The sequence below is a fragment of the Cyclopterus lumpus genome, chromosome 23, assembly GCF_009769545.1.
Source record: "Cyclopterus lumpus isolate fCycLum1 chromosome 23, fCycLum1.pri, whole genome shotgun sequence".
Lineage (NCBI taxonomy): Eukaryota > Metazoa > Chordata > Actinopteri > Perciformes > Cyclopteridae > Cyclopterus > Cyclopterus lumpus.
This window is the reverse complement of record NC_046988.1, coordinates 1,076,123-1,082,500: the sequence shown is the minus strand read 5'-3', so window position 1 is coordinate 1,082,500 and position 6,378 is coordinate 1,076,123.

Sequence of the window (6,378 nt, the reverse complement as noted above, 5' to 3'; positions counted from 1 at the left end):
TCTCTTCTCCCCCAGGGGGATAAGCCAGGGGACTGTCTACACTAACGACCAGCAGAGCCTCTCCTTAAAGTCACACTCAGTAATTGCTGCCAGTATACGACCTTCAAGTGGGGTCAAGGGATACGTAATTTTAATGACAACTTTTCCTCTCCCCCGCAGGCCAATTTTGTCTTTTGGCAGGAAAAGAAGTGGCAGAGCTAAGTTCCACAGTCATCTTTCCACACAAAAAAAGAAATCTGGAGAATCACCTTCGGTAATGGGTCAGAAGGGAGACGTCCAAATCTAAAGAATAGCTGGGCCAAAGAGTATTGACCCTTCTTATAACTCCACTGAGAGTTAATGGAGATTACTTAATTCAAGCGCCTATTCATTTAGTCAGAATATAAAACGAGGACAGCAGCAGTCAAAGAGCAGGGACTTTGGTAATAGGCCGCCGTCGTTCCGTCTGACTCTGTAGACGGGAGGGGGGGGGACAGCAATCAGTGAGAAGCAACGGCTTCAGCTTTTGGAGTCACCAGACATGATTTGTGCAATTTCCTTCACACAGATCAGTAAAAATCCAATGCAGCATTTTGAATCAAAGACTTTATGGTAGAAACCAAACCACACTGAGCAGGGGCGGAGCCAGACGTGGTAAACAGACCTGAACCTGGTGGGGGGGCCGGGGTGGTCCCATTTACAGCAGCTAGATATGCTCTATTTTCTCAAGCCATTTGATAAGAGAACAACACTATGGAGGCTCCATCCTATTTGGTTTCTATTGGTTCTCCAACTATCTTCATCATTCTGAAACCACAACGCATGTTGAGGATGACTACATGTTCACCAAAAAGAGGCAACCAGTGTCTGATGTTATGATTAAGTTACATACAAATAATACAAAGAAGAATAAACAACATGACTAATCTTGAAACCTCTTTTTGTTCTATGATGCTGGATTAGAGTCCACAGAATGAATGTTTAGCTGACAATAATCTGGGCTGCTCCAATTGCAAATCCAGGAGCCCAAACAATGCAGAGTTAATGTGGTCTCCAATCCTCACAGTTGAATATTAGACCAACAGAAGAACATTTACTCCGTTGTGTTCTATTTCTGTTGGGAATAGCATTGTAAGACAATGTTATTGTGGACATTGATGGCCTAACACACACCATATAACACTGATGTGGCTTCAGAGATGGAGGAATCTCAAAAGTAGTACTGTGTACCAATTATTGATGTCATAATGCCACTCCATAAATGATGTCCACCAGGACGGACACTCTGGGCCCTATTTATTCACACGGCTCTCCCCATCGTGACACCTTCAGAGGAAACATATTGTGACAGTCATAAACGTGATCCTGGTAACGACACACACGTACATGAGATCCCCGCTGTAAAAAACAAACCCAACCATCTCCATCACATCATGTTGCTGCTCACAGCCTCACAAGGATTTAAAACATGTAGAATTATGAATCATGACCGACAAGTTTGATGTCTGATATTTTGCCACACTCTGGTGCTTGTTGATCTGTCTTGTGCGATTGTGGCTCGACAACGTGTAACGTCACTCCAATTAGAGCCTGCAGATGGAACCGATACCTGCGGCCTGTAGGTGGCTGTAAGAGAGTCACCGGAGTAAAGGACGGGATGCTCGTTCAACTGTATTCTGTGGCATTAATGTTATAATCACAATATAACGGTTATTTTCCTCCTGCATGTCAGACGAACAAAACCAGAATAAGCACTGGTGTGATTTTAGAGAGGTTTATCAAGCCACCAAAATATCCCAGAGCGCAGGTGCACAACTCCATGTACGCTACTACCCCTCCAAACTCCTTTCATCTCCACATTGACCAAATCTGCAATGGAGAATGTAGATTTTTTAAAAATATTGTACTAAATTAATATTTAAAGAGCTAGTGTGGAGCATTTGTGTGGGATCTATGATCAGTAATTATAAATAATTAACATCCAGTTAAATGGGGTCAGAGCATCCACTTGGAATGTAGTCCCCCGTTAAGTGGCTCAGTCGTCATCTGGAGCAAACCCTTAAGGTGGTATAGCCTCACTCAGTCTGTAAGACCCTGTTAGTTTTGTGTCTCTGCTAATCACTCATCCCTCCACCTGCCACTCCTCTGTCTCCTTGATTAGTTATGCCCTACACCTGTGGTTCCCCCTAGATATGCTCCCCTTGTCCTCGCTATCCAGCCTGTGTTTTTGTTTTTGAGATTTTCAGTAAAGATTCTTTTGTTCACGTGCCTGGACTCCTGCCTTCCCCTTCCCCCCGTGTCACAGTCGGCCATTGTCAAACACAGGACCTTCACCCAGGTGACCACTGTTGTGTCCTGTGTGAAACCAGCAAGTCAACGCTTTTTTGAACTTATATAACATACTTCATTTACGTGAACGTACTTAACTCACGTAAGTTGCTTCACAATATTACTTATTGTAACTCAAATCTTAATCTTCTCATAAACCCAATCAAGTATTTTATTTGTATTCACACCCAGGTGTTTAAAACTGGGACTGTTTCACAAGCCGGTAGGTGCAGTTTTCCCAGTCTGAAGCATTCTAATGGTAGCAATCAACTATTAAACACCATTAAATGGGCTGATAACATAAAAAAACTTTAAAATGACTTTTAGAGGGGCTTTTTCTTGAGGTGAACACCTTTTACACTCAGGTACCACTACCTCAAGCCCACCCGACTAGGTTCCACCCATTCAAAAACAAGCAATATATCACAAGCTTTATTGGGAAGAAAACTTGCTAATTGTGTGATGAGCTGCTCATCCTTGTAAATAAATAATATCATAGATGATGAAATATATTTGAAATTAATGTGCCATTACTGTTGAAAAAATATGAATTTTATTGCGTAAATCTCTTGCAAAAAGAAAAGAGAGCAATATAAAAAAAGCAATATATTCTCATCTTGAAATTCTGACAGATATAAAATTCAGGGACTTATCGATCAGAACAACAATACAACAACTTTTTCCCTTTGGCCCTCAGAGTAATAAATGCAAATCAAAGTTATGTACATATTATTGAATTAGGGTGGACATCAAAACAGTTGAAAAAGTTGTGAATATGTTATTGAGAAACAGACCTAACAAGGTCAAGACATCTTTACTGTAGCTGGAGGAAAATAAACAACCGCTTTCAAAATCAGCACAGAAATTATTTTGAAGAAATATGAGCAAATGGTATGTAAGATGTCTGCGTTGTACACTTTGAATGGATACGGTCTGTCTGTGCTAGTTTCATACAGATAACCAAATAACCAATTAGATTATTCTATTAATATCTCAGAACCAGGCACATTTCTATGAAGCCCAGCATACGAATGAATATATCGTGATGAATCGGTAAACTGCACACAAATGACTAATTATTATGCACAAGTAAGCAGTACATAGTATGAAACATGTTGTTGTTGTGGTTAGCAGACGACATGTATCTCCAGTCAAACTCACAGCCTTAATCTGCTGTTGTTGTGATGCTACAATGGATGACTTTGGTCTGCCATTGTGTTCATTTTGACAGCTATTCTTTTAGTTTCAATTCAAATGTGGTCTTATGATGAGTTCACACAACTGTTTTGTGCTGCACAATTACATACTTTGTCAATGCAAAAACACCAGCACGCAAAATGAACGCAGTGCAATGGTGTATGCAAGTTAACATATTTCAACTCGAGCTATAAATATTGAAATTCACACCTCGTCATACTGAAGAAAACTATCTATCTGTCTATCCACCCACCCATCTATCCATCCAATTCATATCAGTTTATTTTGTATAGCCCAATATCACAAATTACTAATTTGTACTAATCTGTACACATACGACATCCCTGTCCCACATTACATGAATATGACAATGTATGAATGGAACTCCAATCCATGAAACAGAAGGAGGTAGAGAGGAGGGGGCGGGGCGCATCAGCAGGGCCAACGCGGGAGGCCGGTTCACCAGCATCAGACACCTCCAGGTCCAATGGACCCTATGAGACGTGAAGTCACAACGACTCCGGGGAGGAAGCAGAGTTAATAAGGTGCAATGGAGAGATGTAAATTCATCCATAAGGATTTTGTTTTTGACAAGAATAGAACAATGCATACAAAGTTGTCTTGCGGAAAATTCGCATGCAAATGTTCTGTTTTCCCACACGGCATTTTTGCATCGAGCTGGTGAGACAGGGAATCAGAATGAGTTTTTGTCTTCTATTCTTGTGGTATTGACAGTTTTCAGTATTTGGCGCTAAAGCACAATTTGGTTGGAGCTCAAGTATAACATGGAGGAAGTAGAAGAACAAGGCCAACATGGAGGAAGTAGAAGAACAAGGCCAACATGGAGGAAGTAGAAGAACAGGAAGTAGAAGAACAAGGCCAACATGGAGGAAGTAGAAGAACAAGGCCAACATTGAGGAAGTAGAAGAACAAGGCCAACATGGAGGAAGTAGAAGAACAGGAAGTAGAAGAACAAGGCCAACATGGAGGAAGTAGAAGAACAAGGCCAACATTGAGGAAGTAGAAGAACAAGGCCAACATGGAGGAAGTAGAAGAACAAGCCCACATGGAGGAAGTAGAAGAACAGGAAGTAGAAGAACAAGGCCAACATGGAGGAAGTTGAAGAACAGGAAGTAGAAGAACAAGGCCAACATGGACGAAGTAGAAGAACAAGGCCAACATGGAGGAAATAGAAGAACAGGAAGTAGAAGAACAAGGCCAACATGGAGGAAGTTGAAGAACAGGAAGTAGAAGAACAAGGCCAACATGGAGGAAGTAGAAGAACAAGGCCAACATTGAGGAAGTAGAAGAACAAGGCCAACATGGAGGAAGTAGAAGAACAGGAAGTAGAAGAACAAGGCCAACATGGAGGAAGTTGAAGAACAGGAAGTAGAAAAACAAGGCCAACATGGAGGAAGTTGAAGAACAGGAAGTAGAAGAACAAGGCCAACATGGAGGAAGTAGAAGAACAGGAAGTAGAAGAACAAGGCCAACATGGAGGAAGTTGAAGAACAGGAAGTAGAAAAACAAGGCCAACATGGAGGAAGTTGAAGAACAGGAAGTAGAAGAACAAGGCCAACATGGAGGAAGTAGAAGAACAAGGCCAACATGAGGAAGTAGAAGAACAAGGCCAACATGGAGGAAGTAGAAGAATGAGGTCAACATGGAGGAAGTTGAAGAACAGGAAGCAGAAAAACAAGGCCAACATGGAGGAAGTAGAAGAACAGGAAGTAGAAAAACAAGGCCAACATGGAGGAAGTAGAAGAACAAGGCCAACATTGAGGAAGTAGAAAAACAAGGCCAACATGGAGGAAGTTGAAGAACAGGAAGTAGAAGAACAAGGCCAACATGGAGGAAGTAGAAGAACAAGGCCAACATTGAGGAAGTAGAAGAACAAGGCCAACATGGAGGAAGTAGAAGAACAAGGCCAACATGGAGGAAGTAGAAGAACACGGCCAACATTGAGGAAGTAGAAGAACAAGGCCAACATGGAGGAAGTTAAAGTACAGGAAGCAGAAAAACAAGGCCAACATGGAGGAAGTAGAAGAACAGGAAGTAGAAAAACAAGGCCAACATGGAGGAAGTAGAAGAACAAGGCCAACATTGAGGAAGTAGAAGAAGAAGGCCAACATGGAGGAAGTTGAAGAACAGGAAGTAGAAAAACAAGGTCAACATTGAGGAAGTAGAAGAACAATGCCAACATTGAGGAAGTTGAAGAACCAAGGCCAACATGGAGGAAGTAGAAGAACAGGAAGTAGAAAAACAAGGTCAACATTGAGGAAGTAGAAGAACAAGGCCAACATTGAGGAAGTTGAAGAACCAAGGCCAACATGGAGGAAGTAGAAGAACCAAGGCCAACATGGAGGAAGTAGAAGAACAAGGCCAACATGGAGGAAGTAGAAGAACAAGGCCAACATGGAGGAAGTAGAAGAATGAGGTCAACATGGAGGAAGTTGAAGAACAGGAAGCAGAAAAACAAGGCCAACATGGAGGAAGTAGAACAGGAAGTAGAAAAACAAGGCCAACATGGAGGAAGTAGAAGAACAAGGCCAACATTGAGGAAGTAGAAAAACAAGGCCAACATGGAGGAAGTTGAAGAACAGGAAGTAGAAGAACAAGGCCAACATGGAGGAAGTAGAAGAACAAGGCCAACATTGAGGAAGTAGAAGAACAAGGCCAACATGGAGGAAGTAGAAGAACAAGGCCAACATGGAGGAAGTAGAAAAACAAGGCCAACATTGAGGAAGTAGAAGAACAAGGCCAACATGGAGGAAGTTAAAGTACAGGAAGCAGAAAAACAAGGCCAACATGGAGGAAGTAGAAGAACAGGAAGTAGAAAAACAAGGCCAACATGGAGGAAGTAGAAGAACAAGG